The sequence below is a fragment of the Lepisosteus oculatus genome, unplaced genomic scaffold (genome assembly GCF_040954835.1).
Source record: "Lepisosteus oculatus isolate fLepOcu1 unplaced genomic scaffold, fLepOcu1.hap2 HAP2_SCAFFOLD_40, whole genome shotgun sequence".
Lineage (NCBI taxonomy): Eukaryota > Metazoa > Chordata > Actinopteri > Semionotiformes > Lepisosteidae > Lepisosteus > Lepisosteus oculatus.
This window is the reverse complement of record NW_027167934.1, coordinates 2,680,125-2,697,617: the sequence shown is the minus strand read 5'-3', so window position 1 is coordinate 2,697,617 and position 17,493 is coordinate 2,680,125. Positions and strand designations below refer to the sequence as shown.

The following is a 17,493-nucleotide window of genomic DNA, read 5'->3' as shown; positions in this document are numbered from 1 at the left end:
CTCACAACACTGCAGAGCTCTGCTAATTGAGGTACTGTCAGAGAGGAGCAGGGTGACGTCATCCATGTATAGAGATGTCTTTACCTCTCCTCCCCCACTTCCAGGCACTGGTATCCCATTAATGGCCTGATCCTGGCGCAAGGCACAGGCTAAGGGCTCCGTAGCCAAAACGAATAACAAAGGGGATAATGGGCAGCCCTGCCTCACTACTGAACAGACTTCAAAGGGGTGTGATCTATTGCCATTAACCATTACTCTGCTGTTGCTACCTGTGTACAGCAGGTTAATCCACTTTCTCATGATGGGGCCAAAATTCATGTGCTCAAGTACCGATGTTAAGTACTGCCGGTTTAGGCGGTCAAAGGCCTTTTCTAGGTCTACACCTAAAACGCACAGAGGGAGGGAGCGATCCTCTGAGTACAGACAGACATCCCTCAACAAGGCCAGGTTGTCGCTCATCAGGCGTCCTACTATCCCACAAGTCTGTTCTTTCCCTACCAGTGAGGCCACTACATTTTGTAGGCGCAGGAAAAGGGCTTTGGACAGGATCTTAGTGTCCACGCCTAACAGGCTGAGGGGTCTCCAGTTCTTTATGTCATTCTTTGCTCCTTTCTTAAACAAGAGAGAGATAGTGCCTTCTCTTAAAGAGTCAGGCAGCAATTCTGTCTTATAGCTTTCCTCGAATAGGAGCAGTAGCGGATCCTGAAGCAGATCCCAAAAGGTGCAATAAAATTCTTTAGGGAGCCCGTCAGCACCCGGAGTTTTCCCCTTCTGTAAGCTCTCCATAGCCTGTCTCAGCTCTTCTACTGTCAAATCCCTCTCAAGTACTTCCCTATCTTCTTCACTCAAAACGTTTTCTAGCTTTGAGGTAAAAAAATGAATTTCTTCATCCTTTACCTCTGTAGAGCTGTACAGTCTTGAGTAGAAGGCCTCGGTGCAGGAGAGGATAGCACTCGGCTCTGTTCTCTCTCGTCCCTCCTCATCAACTACACTTTCCATGACAGACTTGGAGCCTACCACTTTCCTGAAAAAGAAGCGAGTACACTTCTCATTTTCTTCCAAGAACTGCACTCTGCTTCTTAACAGCACTCCTCGACTACTTTCTTGGCTATGCTCCGGATGTCCTTTTTTAAAAGGGTGATATCCTCGAGCACATCGAAGCCACTGTGCAGCATCGTGTAGAGACGCTGCAGCTGCCTCTGTTTCCTGGCTAGCACTCCTCTCCGTCTGGCAGCAGCCTTCCTTCCCTCAGCCATGAAAAAGGCCTTTGTCCTCATCTTCACCTCCTCCCACCACTCTCCTACTGACCCGTACAGACACTGCAAGGACAGCCACTGTGATAGTTTCTCCTTGTAGCGGGATACTACCCCCTCGTTCTCTAGCAGCTTTGTGTTGAGTTTCCAGAGGCCTGGGCCAAAGACAGTCCCGCCCTGGAGTTCCACTCTACACCCTAAAGCCTGATGATCTGAGAAGAAGACAGGCTGAAGAGTGACCCCAACAACTTTCACTCTCTCTGAGACAAAGCAATAGTCAATTCTGGAGCTGCTATTCCTCCCTGACCATGTATATCCTGCTGTTGTGGGATATATACATCTATATGTGTCTGAGAGTTTAAAGTCTTGAACTAAGTTTTGCAGGGCCAGTGAGCTGGAATCCAATTTTATCGGAGAGCTAGACTGCCTGTCTGTGTGCTCTAAGATACAATTAAAATCCCCTCCCACTATCACGTCTGTGCTACTTAACAATAGGGGAGAGAGTGCCTTGAGTAGCTCCACCCTTCCTCCCACGTCAGTAGGACAATACACATTGATTAGCGGCAGGTTAACGGTCCCCCATTCCACATCCACACACAGCAACCTGCCATCTATGACCCTCTGAATACTTTTCAATTTGAAAGCCCATCCTTTGAAAAGAATGGCCACGCCAGAGGCTCTGTTGTTATTGTCCCCTGACCAAACAGAAGGCCCTTTATCCCACCTATCTTCAAAGCTTTTATACCTCTCTTGATAGGCTAAAGCACACTCCTGCAACATCAACACATCTCCCTCTCTCTGCTGGAGGTAATCAAAGACACACTGGCATTTAACTCTGTCATTGATACCTCTGGTGTTAAGAGAAATTATGTTTAGAGCCATATTACATAAGAAAGTGGAACCAGTCTTTACAAAACACATTTCTCTTCGGTCTCACCTGTTACCTTCTCTTTTTCTTTTTCTTCTTACCAATTTCCTGCCAGCCATCCTCTGAATGAGCCTTCATCAGGGTGGCAGCAGTAAAAGCGTTCACGGAGTCCATTTCAAGGAAGGGGGTAGAAGGAGGGGTGGAGGGGTTCCAGCTGTCCCCATCGCCATGCTCTCCTTCCTCCTCGCTTGGGGAGAAAACAGAGTCATTTTTCCTTTTCCTCAAGTCCAGCTCCTGGGAGCACCGAGGGGAAAGGGGTGCAGCCGATGCACCAGTCTCCTCTTCCCCCTCAACCACCAGCTGTTGCAGATCCTCCGTGATGGACTGGATGGAGGAGAGGAGGGCATCTGTAGCACTTGCAGAGTCTGAGAAAAGCAGCTCCGCTGAATCCTGGGTATCCTCGCTGGACCCGCTCCACCGGGGGGCCCCACACTGGCCCTCGTTCTGAGGAGCAGGAGTGGGGGAGGGGTCCTCGCTGTTCTCTGGGGTTTTCAAACCCTCGTGCTTGTCTGGTGCAGTCTGCGGTTGTGGGGGCGTAGTGGATTTCTCTTCCACCGGCCCCGGAGCCACAGCAGGACTGATCCTGGCTGGAGGCTGAGACTCTTTGTCCAACAAGGGTTCTTTGTTTGACTTGTTGTTTGCTTTGGCTTTTTCAGGCCGGTTTGGCTGAAACAAGCACTGCCTCATCCTTTCTCATTTTGAGTTTATAGGCGTAGGCGTGAGGGCAGTTCTTAAAAACGTGTCCTTCCGAGCCACATAAATTGCACTTTGGCAGCATTGAACAGTCAGAGGCTTAATGTCCCTGTTTGCCACAGGTCTTGCAGCATTTCACAGTGCAGGACGATGCCAGGTGTCCCACAGCACCACAGCGCCGACACACCTTTGGTTGTCCCACATAAAAAACATAGCCATTGCAGGCGCCCAGCTGGATTGTAGAGGGCAGGTGCCTTAAGCCTCCATTGACATTGTCCGGTAGCAAGCGAACCTCGAATTTCCTTGCTCCTGTTTTTATACCGTCAACATCTCTAACCTCAGTTCCATGGTGGATGGTGCAGTACTGCTTAAGCCAGGTGTGAATGTCCTCCGTCTTTGCCATTTCCGAGAACATAACAACCTCTCTCTCTGTGTCAGAGGCTGCAAGTTGATCTTCTCAAGGGCAGGAACTTTCCCTCTTTTTGCCTCAAACACATCCACACATTGTTCAAACAGAGAATAGGTAGCAAAAACAACCTCAAATGCTTTCTGACCTGGGAGAGCGAAGATGAAATACAAGTGCCGAGGTTCAAAGCCAAGTTCCTTCTGTAACACTTTTCTGCTGAACTGCATACGATCCATGAAGAGGTCATCCAAAAGCTCAAAACGTACAGCATTCTTGCGGGATCCAAAGGTTGCCATCTCAAACTGCAAAACAAACACTGCTTCCACAAAACAAGAAAACAATCCAACTACTCCAACTACAGGCTGATCAAGGTATCTCCCCTGCCAGATAAGCAGAGAGCCGCAGGCGATGAGCCCGGAGCTGAACGGGCCCCACTGGCTCGTTTGTAAGGCCAGGTGCATTGCCAACCACGACCGGCAGGGCAGAGGACTTGAAGGCGGCCTGGGCTCCTGCAGCTGTCCAGCCACGCACTCTGGTTTCTCTTCATCTCGTACAAATCTTTTGCCTTTTACTAAAGATTTCCATGGAGAGGAGCATGAATGAGTTCCATACAATTTTTGTGCTTCCCTGCCTTTGGGTGGGGCGCAGCTGGGCTGGTCAAAGAGAGAAAACAAAACCGCTCACAATCGCTCTTATTACGGCGACTGTGGCCTTCTGCTCTGCGAGTCCTCGGTCTCAGCCTGTCTGATTGGCGCTCTTTTCTTTGGGGGGCGGGAAGTGTCCGGCCGCAAATATGAAGCGTTACAGCAACGACATGCCATGAGACGATTGATAACGATTTCCATAGGATCCCCGCGGTTGCCTGGCTACCGTCAGCTTTGCGCAGTGGCAGTATCGTAGCCTGTGAGGTTTAGCCGAGGCGCGATTATTGCTAGTTGAAAACTTTTCCCAATACCCCGCTTCCGCCGGTTTCCAATACAATCGGCGAAAGCAATTTTTGAGCAAGGTGTTTAAAGACAGATTTTGTCATGGTAACATCATGGTAGAAAGAAACAAGCTTGTTACGCTCTTTCAGCGTTATGCAGAGAACAGCGTCTGTCGAGATCACTTTTGAGTCGGCGCGAAACGCCGTGTGCTGTCAGTTTGATTTCATATTGCTCGTAGCGGCGCCCGGCTTTTGTCTGTCAAACGTTAGGTTGCGCTTCTTCATGCTGCATCGTCGGCATGAGTGGAGCTCTTTAAACGTCTGTACTTACTGCGCCCCATAAGAAATTGTTTGTCCCCGTTCAAAAGAGATTGTGCGATGTCCTGCAGCGTTCACAAAGCAAACCTTTGACAGTTTGAAAAGAGGAATTTATTCTGCTTCCTGTGCGTGCAGTAGTTACAAAGTTGAACGTCTTTACACGATCTGCTGCAGTTTTCAGTGGGCGGGCTTTGTCAGATGGCTTTGAAAAACGCACTGTGTTTCGGCTCGGGAAACATCATGAGCAGTGTCCTGCATGTTTTCTGTGTATAGCTGTCTTTTAACGCATACAGAATTCATTCGAAATCATTGATTTCTCCAATTAACAAGGGTCCCTTTTTGAACCTGCGAGAAGCATTCTTTCAATGTAACAGATTTACTCCGAGGAAAGGCAGCATGACATTAAGAGTAGCTCAAGCTTTCAGCACCCGTATCGGACTGCGTGTATGCAGACACCGCTCAGAATCCCCTGTAAGATTCTCCCTCAATTCCGTTGTGCAGTGCTTTACCTCTTTCAAAAGGCTTCACTTTCCTAGTCACATTCCAAGACTCATCGAACCCGGGCTGTTTCCTCCAGCGGTATAGTATTGCAGTGAGACAGCACGATGCCTGCAAGACTATGTCACGCTAAACGCCACAGATTGTGTTTGTCCCTTCGTGTCAGTCGTCCTGCAGCCACGGGAAGTGGGACACAAACATGCTGCAATGCTTTCAGGACGTTTGGATTTGTTTGTGCAACATCCGAGAAGAGTACTTGTGGCTTGAATGTGAACTGTACGTGCCCGCCCCCTTTCCTCTGTAGTGCATGAGTTCCTCCCGGCATGCCCTTCGTCATTGTTCTGTCATCTTGTATTTAAAGGGTTGTATTTCTGCTGCTGAAAATAAGCAACGGTTTTCTCACAACGCCCTTTGTTCCCGACGGAGCCCTTGTCTGTCATGAAATTCTTTAAAACCTCAAGCTAGAAGAAGAAGACGACAAATATGAAGCGTTACAGCAACGACATGCCATGAGACGATTGATAACGATTTCCATAGGATCCCCGCGGTTGCCTGGCAACCGTCAGCTTTGCGCATTGGCAGTATCGTAGCCTGTGAGGTTTAGCCGAGGCGCGATTATTGCTAGTTGAAAACTTTTCCCAATACCCCGCTTCCGCCGGTTTGCAATACAATCGGCGAAAGCAATTTTTGACAGTCTCGTCAGAGCGCGACATAGTCTTGCAGGCATCGTGCTGTCTAACTGCAATACTATACCGCTGGAGGAAACAGCCAGGGTTCAATGAGCCATGGAATGTGACTAGGAACGTGAAGCCTTTTGAAAGAGGTAATGTCGACGCTTTTTTTTTTTTGGCGTGGTACTAATAACGCCAAGGCTGGGGTTCGAGCCCCGTACGGGCCAGGTCCTTTTCTCCTCTCTTACAAAAGCTGTTAGGTTCCTTTCCGTGGTGAGATGGGTTGTGATGCAACGCTACCACATAGTGCCGACAGACAATTAAATGACAAAAATGAAGAGAGTTAAAGCAGCTGGAGAGGTTTTCTTACAACTTTTGAGCTGACACAGTTTTGGAAAATGTTTTCTTCACGCTGCACTGTACCACATAGGCAGCCAAGAGTCTCCAAAACAAAACAGAATTGACAGTCATATAATGTCCATTAACCCCGGTTTTAAACACAGTATCATGTCTGCCATCATAAGAATATGAGTCCAATATTTTAGAATATAGTCAGAATGTCTTCTAACCTTACCTGTGGTGTCTTTAATACCTATTGCTCAATGCATGGTGTACGTACTGCATACATGTGTCTTGAGAATGAGGAATGGGCCCCTGAGACATTTACCTGTTTCACAAATGATCGTATTTTACTAGAGATTCTGTTTGGGATTCAGATGTGCATTCGGACAGCAATTCCTTTCAAGAAATGATACGTTCTGGATGAGGTCAAAGGTGCTGGAACACTGTATTTAGGATGTGTTTGCAGTGATTGTGTCTCCTGCTTCAACGCAATGATATATAGATGTGTTCCTGTAATTTACTGGTACATGCCCAGGGCAGTAAGCAGTCTGAGGATTTATTTCCAGACGACATAGAGCAGTGAAGCAGTGAAGTAGTGCAACACACTGGATCATTATATTATTAGAATCTATTCTACTTAAATTATTACATTATACACAACTTGAGCTCTCAGCACCGTACTGAGCCCAGGTGTTTTTCTAAAGCTGTCAGGTGCAGTTCATTTACATGAAGGAAATCTCTTACTGGGTACGATTACAATGCAGTAAGTAGCACAGGCTACTTAGGGAGTAGGCTGATGTGTTTAAAAACGACCCGAGCCAGCAGGAGTCGAACCTGCAATCTCCTGATCCGTAGTCAGACGCGTTATCCATTGCGCCACTGGCCCTGGTGTGACACTGCAGGACTGTAACCCAGTGAGCTTAGCACTGCAACTAGTAAAATATTACCCCCGGTCCATTCTTTTCCAAAAGTGAGAAACACCTGTTTTCTACATTTTGTCTGTTTTAAAACCATATCTCTTTAAACCAAAACAAGAGTTTGTCTTTTGCACTGATATTCTGATTCATTTCGATTTCAAAGAAAAAAGAAACATTACCTTCCAAAGCATCATAAAATTGTCCCTTCCTCCAGACTCTACTTCTCTCTTGTAGTAGTACAGCAGACCTTTCCAGGTGAGCAGATCACAGAGTCCAAAATGAGCTTCCTCCATCAAGCAAAGTACCTGAACATGACTCTTTCATCATAAAAGCGCCCCTGTAATAAAGAAATTAAATCCGAAATCAAGAGGGCAGTTGCCTACTGAAGTTCAAGAAGTCATAAATTTTAACCTAGCAACACATTAAAGGCTGCATCTATACAAGTACGATTCTAGAAATGCTCACCAGATTACGTTTTAAGAAAGAACTGCGCCTCAGGTTCCGCCGAGATCTTAACTCGGATGGCAGGATTCAGAGTCTGGTGTGGAATGATGGCGCACGGAGGGTCCACATACTGTGGATCCCTCAGTGTTCTTCCGCGTGTTCAAACCGCCAGCGTGTGACTCCCCTGTCCCCGTGACCTCATTGCTCTGCTCTCGCCTCTGTGCAGCTGAGCCCGACTCATGGTAAAGTGGAAAAAAATATGCCCTCAACGTGAGATTTACTCTGGAGTGAGGATAGTTGTTACCTTCTTATCGTTGAAACGGATGTATGTGATATGGCGACTAGGTTCTTCTCCATTAGCAGGCTTAAGGTTAAAGAAAAAAACATTGCTGACTTCTTTTTTTTTTGCCAGCTGCGAGCGCTGATTAGCGAGGTTTGTATTTCATGTTTTGCAAGTTGCATCCATTTTAAGAAAAACAAGTCGTTCAAGACAGGAAATGAATACTTGCATTTAATTAAGTCTAGACGTATGCGGTTGTCCATAATGACCAGTTCTGTTTGAGAACACAGAACAAAAAAAGGCACTGCTGGGATTCGGACCCAGGATTTCCTGTTTACTAGACAGGCGCTTTAACCAACTAAGCCACGGCGCCCCGGAAGTGCTGTCCTTTTGCAGCCACTTGGACACACCACTCAGACACATCTGCATTCGGTGTGTGCTCCGCCTGCTCGCTGAGCAAGTTGCCACCTTTACATACAATAGCAACATCGACACCAAGAGAAAGGATGACAAATGGCTTTTATTGGACTTTTCATGTCCAAGGAGCTCAATGTGCTTTCTGTGTACAGCAGGGCCACTGAACTCCACACTGGCCACTGAACCACAGCAGTGGCTTGCTGGCTTGACATCTCCCAAGGAAAATGTTGAAATCGCATGTGGAACAGGAAAATGACCCTCGAGTATGAGGGAAAAAAAAGAAAAAGATCAACTGGAGTGCGCCAACCCATGTCAGGACAGCCCAGTTTTGTTGACGAGGTGGCCGAGTGGTTAAGGCATGGGGTCGAATCCCATCCTTGTCGCTCTCCATGTCTGACACGTGTGCCCGTTCGGTGTTGGCCCTCCTGTTCTTTGCTCCGGTACTAGAGCTGTACATTTTCTAGCGGTGGCTGAACATGTTATAGTAGGCTAACGTCGGTATCGAGCAGTCACAGTAACAGTATTTACATGCCGCTGCTGCCAAGTGGCTCTGGGTTGAGACCGCGTTTTCACTTACTTGCAACGCAAACGGAGAAAGCGATTTTTGACAGTCTCTCGAGAGACTGCACTAGGTGTTTAGGGATAGACTTTGTCAGTTCCCCCTGGGATGATGGCCTCTCAAATAGTTTGTGATTCCTCTAGACGTTTATACAGTAGAAGCCTGCTTCGTGGCTTAAATCCAAGCTAAGGAAACGAGTTAGAGGTCTGATGCAGAACTGCGAATTCAATGAACGGGAACAGTACAGTACATTGGACTGTATGTGTGAGGAAAGCTGCCCCCTTCTGTCCCTTGTCGACCGAACAGAGGACTGTAAAGGATACCGCCAAGAAACTTTAGGATGCTGGTTGGAATACAGCTCCAAAGAAGCCCCTTTGGGTGTTATGTCATCAAAAAGTAAGAACAGCGACTCTCCCTTTGATCAAAAGCGCAACAGAACTGTTTTCCGTGGAGCAGGTTTCAGACCCGTAGACCTGTTTTATTTGTAGGGCAGGGCGCATTCCCAAATGCGAATCTCCTGTTTTAGAAATGCTTTGGGCGGCGTGAAGTGAAAATAAGAAATGGGCTCCAGATGCACATGGAAGCCATCAAGTGTTTCATCCGAGCTGTTTCAAAGACTGCTCAAGAGCTTTCCTTTCACAGAGGTGCAATGATTAATGATGGGGGTGCACCCTTCAATGCGCCTTACGACTCTAGGGAGTGATTGAGACGATTCGTAGCGTGTGCTCATTTCCCTCTATTCCCCGTGTTGCAGTGGTAGGATGACGTAAATTTCTGCTTCGACACGTAACGGCGTTATAATCAAGTGCAGGAGCTGAGGGCTTTTGTTTTGTTTCGTTTTCCATGGCGTTTGTAAGCACGCAAATCAAAGGCAATTCCTGCGTCTAACAGGAATGTAAATGCTTTGGAAAGTGCAGTGTGGTGCAGCTTGTAAAATCCTTATCCACATTTGTGGTTTGTTGATGTTTGTTCTGTCTGCCAAAGCTGCATTTTGACATCCGGACGGGGAGACTTTATCATTTGAACGTGAAGCCAGCCTTAAACCCTCTGAGGCGTGTCTGTCTGCTGGCACGTATTTTGTCAAAGGTATTTTTTTTTTTTTAACGGAGAGCGACTTTGAAAAGGTTTCCGCAGCCACGTCGCACTCCGTGTTAGATTAAAGGAGGAATGCGTCGATGGCGAACTCGCTGTAGTCGTGGCCGAGTGGTTAAGGCGATGGACTCGAAATCCGTTGGGGACTCCCCGCGTAGGTTTGAATCCTGCAGACTATGGCGTCTGCCGCACGTCTCCTTGTGCCTGCGCGGCAAAAGCGTGGTGCCGCTTCTCCTTTCCTGGTACTATAAAAACGCTAAATCGCTTGGCCCTGCTGCCATGGAAATGAGTTCTTCAGATAACCACACATCTTGCGTTTGCACCTCTGGTGTTCTACTTATGCCTTTGAAAACCTAATGAATAAAACTGAAAGAACCGACACAATATGTAGGTGCTCGTAAAGCACGCATTAAAGAACTGTTAACAGCAAGGGTTTCAGTGGGTTAACTGAGGAGAAGGTGTGATCGCTAATTGTTGACTTTGTATTTGGTGTTAGAAACATTCTTACTGTGCATGACGTGCAACAAATGTAGCCACAGAAATTGCATCACGCTTTCATGTATGCTATTGCAGACACCAACGTTGCCTAGATAGAAAACCGAAATAGCCGTGGGTTTGCTTGCTGGTCTGAAGGATCTCTCTTCGAATCTCTATCATTTGTCAATTGAAGTAAAAGGCGCTCCAATCTGATACGTTCAGAATCAAACCCGCAGCTGTTGTTCGACTTTATTTCTTGACTAATTACAACTGAGTGTCGCATGAGCAGTTACGTAAACGTGTCTGATATATTTGACAAATGCCGTTCTTCAATTAAAACTAACAGTACATTGTCAGGGACATTCAGTTCTATACAAACAAGAGACAGACAAGAGAATGTTTCTACCTTTCATGTGGACTACGTGTTGACTTAATGATCGGAATAATTGAAAAGTTCGGGTTCATAGCCGATGCAGTGCGTGCTAATTAGAACAACAGCAACGCTGAGCTCTCAGCACCGTACTGAGCCCAGGTGATTTTCTAAAGCTGTCAGGTGCAGTTCATTTACATGAAGGAAATCTCTTACTGAGTACGATTACAATGCAGTAAGTAGCACAGACTACTTAGGGGAGTAGCCCGATGCGTTTAAAAACGACCCGAGCCAGGCAGGAGTCAAACTTACAATCTCCTGATCCATAGTCAAACGCGTTATCCATTGCGGGACTGCAACCCGATGAGCTCAGCACTGCAACTAGTAAACTATTACCCCCGGTCCATTCTTTTCCAAAAGTGAGAAACACCTGTTTTCTACATTTTGTCTATTTTAAAACCATATCTCTTTAAACCAAACCAAGAGTTTGTCTTTTGCACTGATATTCTGATTCATTTCGATTTCAAAGAAAAAAAAACCTACCTTCCAAAGAATCATAAAATTGTCCCTTCTTCCAGACTCTACTTCTCTCTTGTAGTAGTACAGCAGACCTTTCCAGGTGAGCAGATCACAGAGTCTGAAATGAGCTTCCTCCATCAAGCAAAGTACCTGAACATGACTCTGTCTTCATAAAAGCGCCCCTGTAATAAAGAAATTAAATCTGAAATCAAGAGGGCAGTTGCCTACTGAAATACAAGAAGTCATCAATTTTAACCTAGCAACACATTAAAGGCTGCATCTATACAAGTACGATTCTAGAAATGCTCACCAGATTACGTTTTAAGAAGGAACTGCGCCTCAGGTTCCGCCGAGATCTTAACTCGGATGGCAGGATTCAGAGTCCGGAGTGCGGACTGATGGCGCACGGAGGGTCCATATACTGTGGATCCCTCAGTGATCTTCCGCGTATTCAAACCGCCAGCGTGTGACTCCCCTGTCCCCGTGACCTCATTGCTCTGCTCTCTCCTCTGTGCAGCCGAGCTCGATTCACGGTAAAGTGAAAAAAAAAGGTGCCCTCAACGTGAGATTTACTCTGGAGCGAGGATAGATGTTACCTTTTTATTATTGAACAGGATGTATGTGATGTGGCGACTAGGTTCAATTTTGTATCCTTTTAAAAGATTAAGGACTGGGGTGAGCGGGATTTACCACCCTTTCAGCTAAGAACCCGACGTGCGGACCGTTTAAGCTGCATAGACTCAGTTGTTTAACTCTTCTCCATTAGCAGGGTTAAGGTTAAAGAAAAAAAACATTGCTGACTTCTTTTTTTTTGCCAGCCGATTGCGCTGATTAGCAAGGTTTGTATTTCATGTTTTGCAAGTTGCATCCATTTTAAGAAAAACAAGTCGCGTTAAAGACAGGAAATGAATACTTGCATTTAATTAAGTCTAGCTGTAGGCGGTTGTCCATAATGACCAGTTCTGTTCAAGAACACAGAACAAAAAAGGCACCGCTGGGATTCGGACCCAGGATTTCCTGTTTACTAGACAGGCGCTTTAACCAACTAAGCCACGGCGCCCTGGGAGTGCTGTCGTTTTGCAGCCACTTGGACACACCACTCAGACACATCTGCATTCGGTGTGTGCTCCGCCTGTTCGCTGAGCAAGTTGCCACCTTTACATACAATAGCAACATCGACACCAAGAGAAAGGATGACAAATGGCTTTTATCTGGAACTTTTCATGTCCAAGGAGCTCAATGTGCATTCTGTGTACAACAGGGCCACTGAACTCCACAATGGCCACTGAACCACAGTAGTGGGTTGCTGGCTTGACATCTCCCAAGGAAAATGTTGAAATCGCATGTGGAACAGGAAAATGACCCTCGAGTACGAGGGAAAAAAAAGAAAAAGATCATCTGGAGCGCGGCAACCCATGTCTGGACAGCCCAGTTTCCTAGATGAGGTGGCCGAGTGGTTAAGGCAATGGACTGCTAATCCACTGTACTCTGCACGCATGGGTTTGAGTCCCATTCTCGTCACTCTCCATGTCTGACATGTGTGCCCGTGTGCCTTTGGCCCTCCTGTTGTTTGCTCCAGTACTAGAGCCGTACATTTCCTAGCGGTGGCTGAACATGGTATAGTAGGCTAACGTCAGTATCGAGCAGTGACAGTAACAGTATTTACGTGCCGCTGCTGCCAAGTGGCTCTGGTTTGAGACCGCATTTTCACTTACTTGCAACGGAAATGGAGAAAGCGATTTTTGACAGTCTCTCGAGAGATTGCGCTAGGTGTTTAGGGATAGACTTTGTCAGTTCCCCCTGGGATGATGGCCTCTCAAATAGTTTGTGATTCCTTATACAGTAGAAGCCTGCTTCGTGGCTTAAATCCAAGCTAAGGAAACGAGTTAGAGGTCTGATGCAGAACTGCGAATTCAATGAACGGGAACACTACAGTACATTGCACTGTGTGTGTGAGGAAAGCTGCCCCCTTCTGTCCCTTGTCGACCGAACAGAGGACTGTAAAGGATACCGCCAAGAAACTTTAGGATGCTGGTTGGAATCCAGCTCCAAAGAAGCCCCTTTGGGTGTTATGTCATCAAAAAGTAAGAACAGCGAATCTCCCTTTGATCAAAAGCGCAACAGAACTGTTTTCCGTGGAGCAGGTTTCTGACCCGTAGACCTGTTTTATTCGTAGGGCAGGGCGCATTCCCAAACGCGAATCTCATGTTTTAGAAATGCTTTGGGCGGCGTGAATTGAAAATTAGAAATGGGCTCCAGATGCACATGGAAGCAATCAAGTGTTTAATCCGAGCTGTTTCAAAGACTGCTCAAGAGCTTTCCTTTCACAGAGGCGCAACGATTAATGATGGGGGTGCACCCTTCAATGCGCCTTACGACTCTAGGGAGTGATTGAGACGTACGTAGCGTGTGCTCATTTCCCTCTATTCCCCGTGTTGCAGTGGTAGGATGACATAAATTCCTGCTTCGACACGTAACGGCATTATAATCAAGTGCAGGAGCTGAGGGCTTTAGTTTTGTTTCGTTTTTCATGGCGTTCGTAAGCGCGCAAATCAAAGGCAATTCCTGCGTCTAACAGGAATGTAAATGCTTTGGAAAGTGCAGTGTGGTGCAGCTTGTAAAATCCTTGTCCACATTTGTGGTTTGTTGATGTTTTTTCTGTCTGCCAAAGTTGCATTTTGACATCCGGACGGGGAGACTTTATCATTTGAAAGTGAAGCCAGCCTTAAACCCTCTGAGGCATGTCTGTCTGCCGGCACGTATTTTGTCAAAGGTATTTATTTTTTTTTAACAGAGAGCGACTTTGAAAACGTTTCCGCAGCCACCTCGCACTCCGTGTTAGATTATAGGAGGAATGCGGCGGGGGTGAGCTCGCTGTAGTCGTGGCCGAGTGGTTAAGGCGATGGACTCGAAATCCGTTGAGAACTCCCTGCGCAGGTTTGAATCCTGCCGACTATGGCGTTTGCCACACGTATCCTTGTGCCTCTGTGGCAAAGGCGAAGTGCCGCTTCTCCTTTCCTGGTACTATAAATACGCTAAATCACTTGGCCCTGCTGCCATGGAAATGAGTTCTTCAGACCTCTGGTGCTCTACTTATGCCTTTGAAAACCTAATGAATAAAGCTGAAAGAACCGACACGATATGTAGGTGCTCGTAAAGCACGCAGTAAAGAACTGTTAACAGCAAGGGTTTCAGTGGGTTAACTGAGGAGAAGGCGTGATCGTTAATTGTTGACTTTTTATTTGGTGTTAGAAACACTCTTACTGTGCATGACGTGCAACAAATGTACCCACAGAAATTGCATCACGCTTTCATGTATGCTATTGCAGACACCAACGTTGCCTAGATAGAAAACCGAAATAGCCGTGGGTTTGCTTGCTGGTCTGAAGGATCTCTCTTCGAATCGCTATCATTTGTCAATAGAAGTAAAAGGCGCTGCACAGAGAGGATCACTGTCGTGAGGCCGGTTAGCTCAGTTGGTTAGAGCATGGTGCTAATAACGCCAAAGTCGTGGGTTCGAGCCCCTTACTGGCCAGGTCCTTTTCTCCTCTCTTACCAAAGCTGTTAGGTTCCTTTCCGTGGTGAGATGGGTTGTCATGCAACGCTGCCACATCGTGCCGACAGACAATTAAATGACAAAAATGAAGAGAGTTAAAGCAGCTGGAGAGGTTCTCTTACGACTTTTGAGCTGACACAGTTTTGGAAAATGTTTCCTTCACGCTGCACTGTACCATATAGGCAGCCAAGTGTCTCCAAAACAAAACAGAATTGACAGTCATATAATGCCCATTAACCCCGGTTTTAAACGCAGCATCATGTCTGCCATCATAAGAATATGAGTCCAATATTTTAGAATATAGTCAGAATGACTTCTAACCTTACCTGTGGTGTCTTTGATCCCTTTTGCTCAATGCATGGTGTACGTACTGCATACATGTGTCTTGAGAATGAGTAATGGGCCCCTGAGACAGTCATTTGCCTGTTTCACAAATGATCGTATTTTACTAGAGATTCTGTTTGGGATTCAGATGTGCATTCAGACAGCAATCCCTTTCAAGAAATGATACGTTCTGGATGAGGTCAAAGGTGCTGGAACACTGTATTTAGGATGTGTTTGCAGTGATTGTCTGTCTCCTGCTTCAACGCAGTGATATATAGATGTGCTCCTGTAATTTATTGGTACAAGCCCAGGGCAGTAAGCAGTCTGAGGATTTATTTCCATACGGCATAGAACAGTGAAGCAGTGAAGTAGTGCAACACACTGGATCATTATATTATTAGAATCTATTCTACTTAAATTATTACATTATACACAACTTGAGTTCATTTTAAAAATTAAAAGGTAATGAAAGGAATGCATTTTCATGAGAAAGATAATACCGATTTTTCATGTGATAATCTTCCTTATATCATGTCGTGCATCATTTGGACACTTTGTGGGCTTGAAATACAAAGAAAATCATGTTCTATGGTACAAAACAAATACAAAACTTAAGTTTTTATTTTAATTAGATTTGTTTATTAAGCATAAGCAATCATTTATTACATTAATATATGTGAAAATGACATTTTAGCACCATAATATTACATACAGGTCTCTAGCTTCAACACAGTGATATATGCTCAGTGATTTATTGGTACATGCCCAGGGCAATAATCAGAATTAGTATTTATTTCCATACGGGCTACAGGTAGTGTTGTGAAATACTTCAACACACTGGATCGCAGATTTAGACCACCTGCACTCTTACTCCTTAAAAACCAAAGAAATGAAGATATGTAGCAATCACATTGTAACAGGGGTGACAGTGACTTAATGCTTATACTAGTGGACTTCTGGTACCTTTAGGGTACGGTGTTCCCTGAAGGGCTCTCAAACCCCGCATTTCAGATGCCTAGCTGTATCGCTGATGTGTTGCACCTCAGAATCACTTTTAAACCTTACCTCTGGTATCTTTAATCCCTATTGCTCAACGCATGGTGAAAGTATTGCATAAATGTGTCTGAAAATGAGCAATGGGCACCTGAGAGACTCATTTGCCTGTTTCACAAATGATCATATTTGACTAGAGATTCTGTTTGGGATTCAGTTGTGCATTCTGACAGCAATCTCTTTCAAAAAATGATTTTACCTTATCGCAGCTTTGCCCTTCTTGCCTCTTTGGACAATATCTCCATCTTGTGGTCGTTGTTGGTAATGTCTAGACAATATCTCCATCTTGTGGTCGTTGTTGGCAATGTTTTCTTATGCCCTTTTTTATTTCAATTCTCTATTAGTTGATTCTAGAATCTCTACAATAGAGTTGAAAACATCAGTTTTATAGCAGACAATATGACATTATTTATAGTCCAATTAGAAATTTATTACCCTGTTTTTAACATAATAACAAATTAAAATTGATTAAAACTAAGTTTGGAACACCAGGGAACATAAAAAATGATTTTTAGGAAAACCATGAGGTTCTCTGTGTCCGATGCCTGCAAGGGGAGAAAGCTAGAATCCTTTGATTTTTCAAAATTTGAAAATAAACATTATATAACAACAGCTTTCATTCCTAGGAGTGAAAAACAACCATTTTTGAAGACATATTAGTTTCTAAAACACTACAATAAAGTTAAAAACATCCATTTTATATCACATTATTTTTTGTGAAATAATTAAATTGGCTTATTTCTCTCGCATTAAATTGGCTACAAATGCAAGAATTCAACCAGATATTCTTGTAAAATGTATACTGTTGCATTGCAGTTAGTTAATGTAGTTAGTCCATAGTCAGCAATCTAAACTTTATTGTTAAGCTTTAATGATTGATGTTGTACCAGTAACCTTTAGAAATACTATAGTACTTCACAAATGCTTTGTGTGTTTGGAAATCTTTTGAGTAAAAGCCTTATAAAAATAGGTTTAGTTTTTACAGGACATCACAAAGAAATAGGATGGTATAATTCTTATAATTGCTTAGTGATTGTATTTGGAAGATTATGCACTAAACAGACTTCAGGAATGCCAGTGGATCATTGTGCTATTTGGAATTATTCCAAAAATCAAGTGACCTCTTTGCTGAAGTATTTTTAGTATTATTTATTTAGTATTAATAAAGAATAGATTTATTAAAGTCATGCGATGTGCAAGCGGGATATGTAAAATAATTGAAAATAAAGTTTTTTATTATTGTTATAGAGAAACATGATCAGATTTTCCCTGGTTCAGAAAAAAAACGATTAAAATCTGTAATCTTTCCACTTGTATGTCATCAGACATTAACGAGTACAACCCCCCTCTCTGCCGGAGTGCTGGCTGTGACGAATTAAACCAATTTCACAGGTATTTTCAAAGTAGGAAGTACAGTGTTAACTAGTAGATGGCCTCCTCAATGAAATCGC

The 17,493-nt window shown here is 44.8% G+C and overlaps 6 non-coding genes across 6 annotated transcripts; 5 read left to right on the top strand and 1 right to left on the bottom strand.

Moving 5' to 3' along the window:
• Positions 1-3,807: 3,807 nt before the first annotated feature.
• LOC138228340 (U5 spliceosomal RNA) lies at positions 3,808-3,924 on the top strand. Its single transcript, XR_011185419.1, has one exon. It is a non-coding gene; the product is annotated as a U5 spliceosomal RNA (small nuclear RNA).
• A 230-nt stretch (positions 3,925-4,154) lies between these two features.
• Positions 4,155-4,299, top strand: LOC138228267 (U4 spliceosomal RNA). The gene has a single exon (XR_011185353.1). It is a non-coding gene; the product is annotated as a U4 spliceosomal RNA (small nuclear RNA).
• A 1,286-nt stretch (positions 4,300-5,585) lies between these two features.
• Positions 5,586-5,727, top strand: LOC138228226 (U4 spliceosomal RNA). The gene has a single exon (XR_011185312.1). It is a non-coding gene; the product is annotated as a U4 spliceosomal RNA (small nuclear RNA).
• A 4,113-nt stretch (positions 5,728-9,840) lies between these two features.
• On the top strand, positions 9,841-9,922 carry trnas-cga (transfer RNA serine (anticodon CGA)). Its single transcript has one exon. It is a non-coding gene; the product is annotated as a tRNA-Ser (tRNA).
• A 2,173-nt stretch (positions 9,923-12,095) lies between these two features.
• On the bottom strand, positions 12,096-12,169 carry trnat-agu (transfer RNA threonine (anticodon AGU)). The gene has a single exon. It is a non-coding gene; the product is annotated as a tRNA-Thr (tRNA).
• Positions 12,170-13,985: 1,816 nt separating this feature from the next.
• Positions 13,986-14,067, top strand: trnas-cga (transfer RNA serine (anticodon CGA)). The gene has a single exon. It is a non-coding gene; the product is annotated as a tRNA-Ser (tRNA).
• The last annotated feature ends 3,426 nt before the right edge of the window (positions 14,068-17,493 follow it).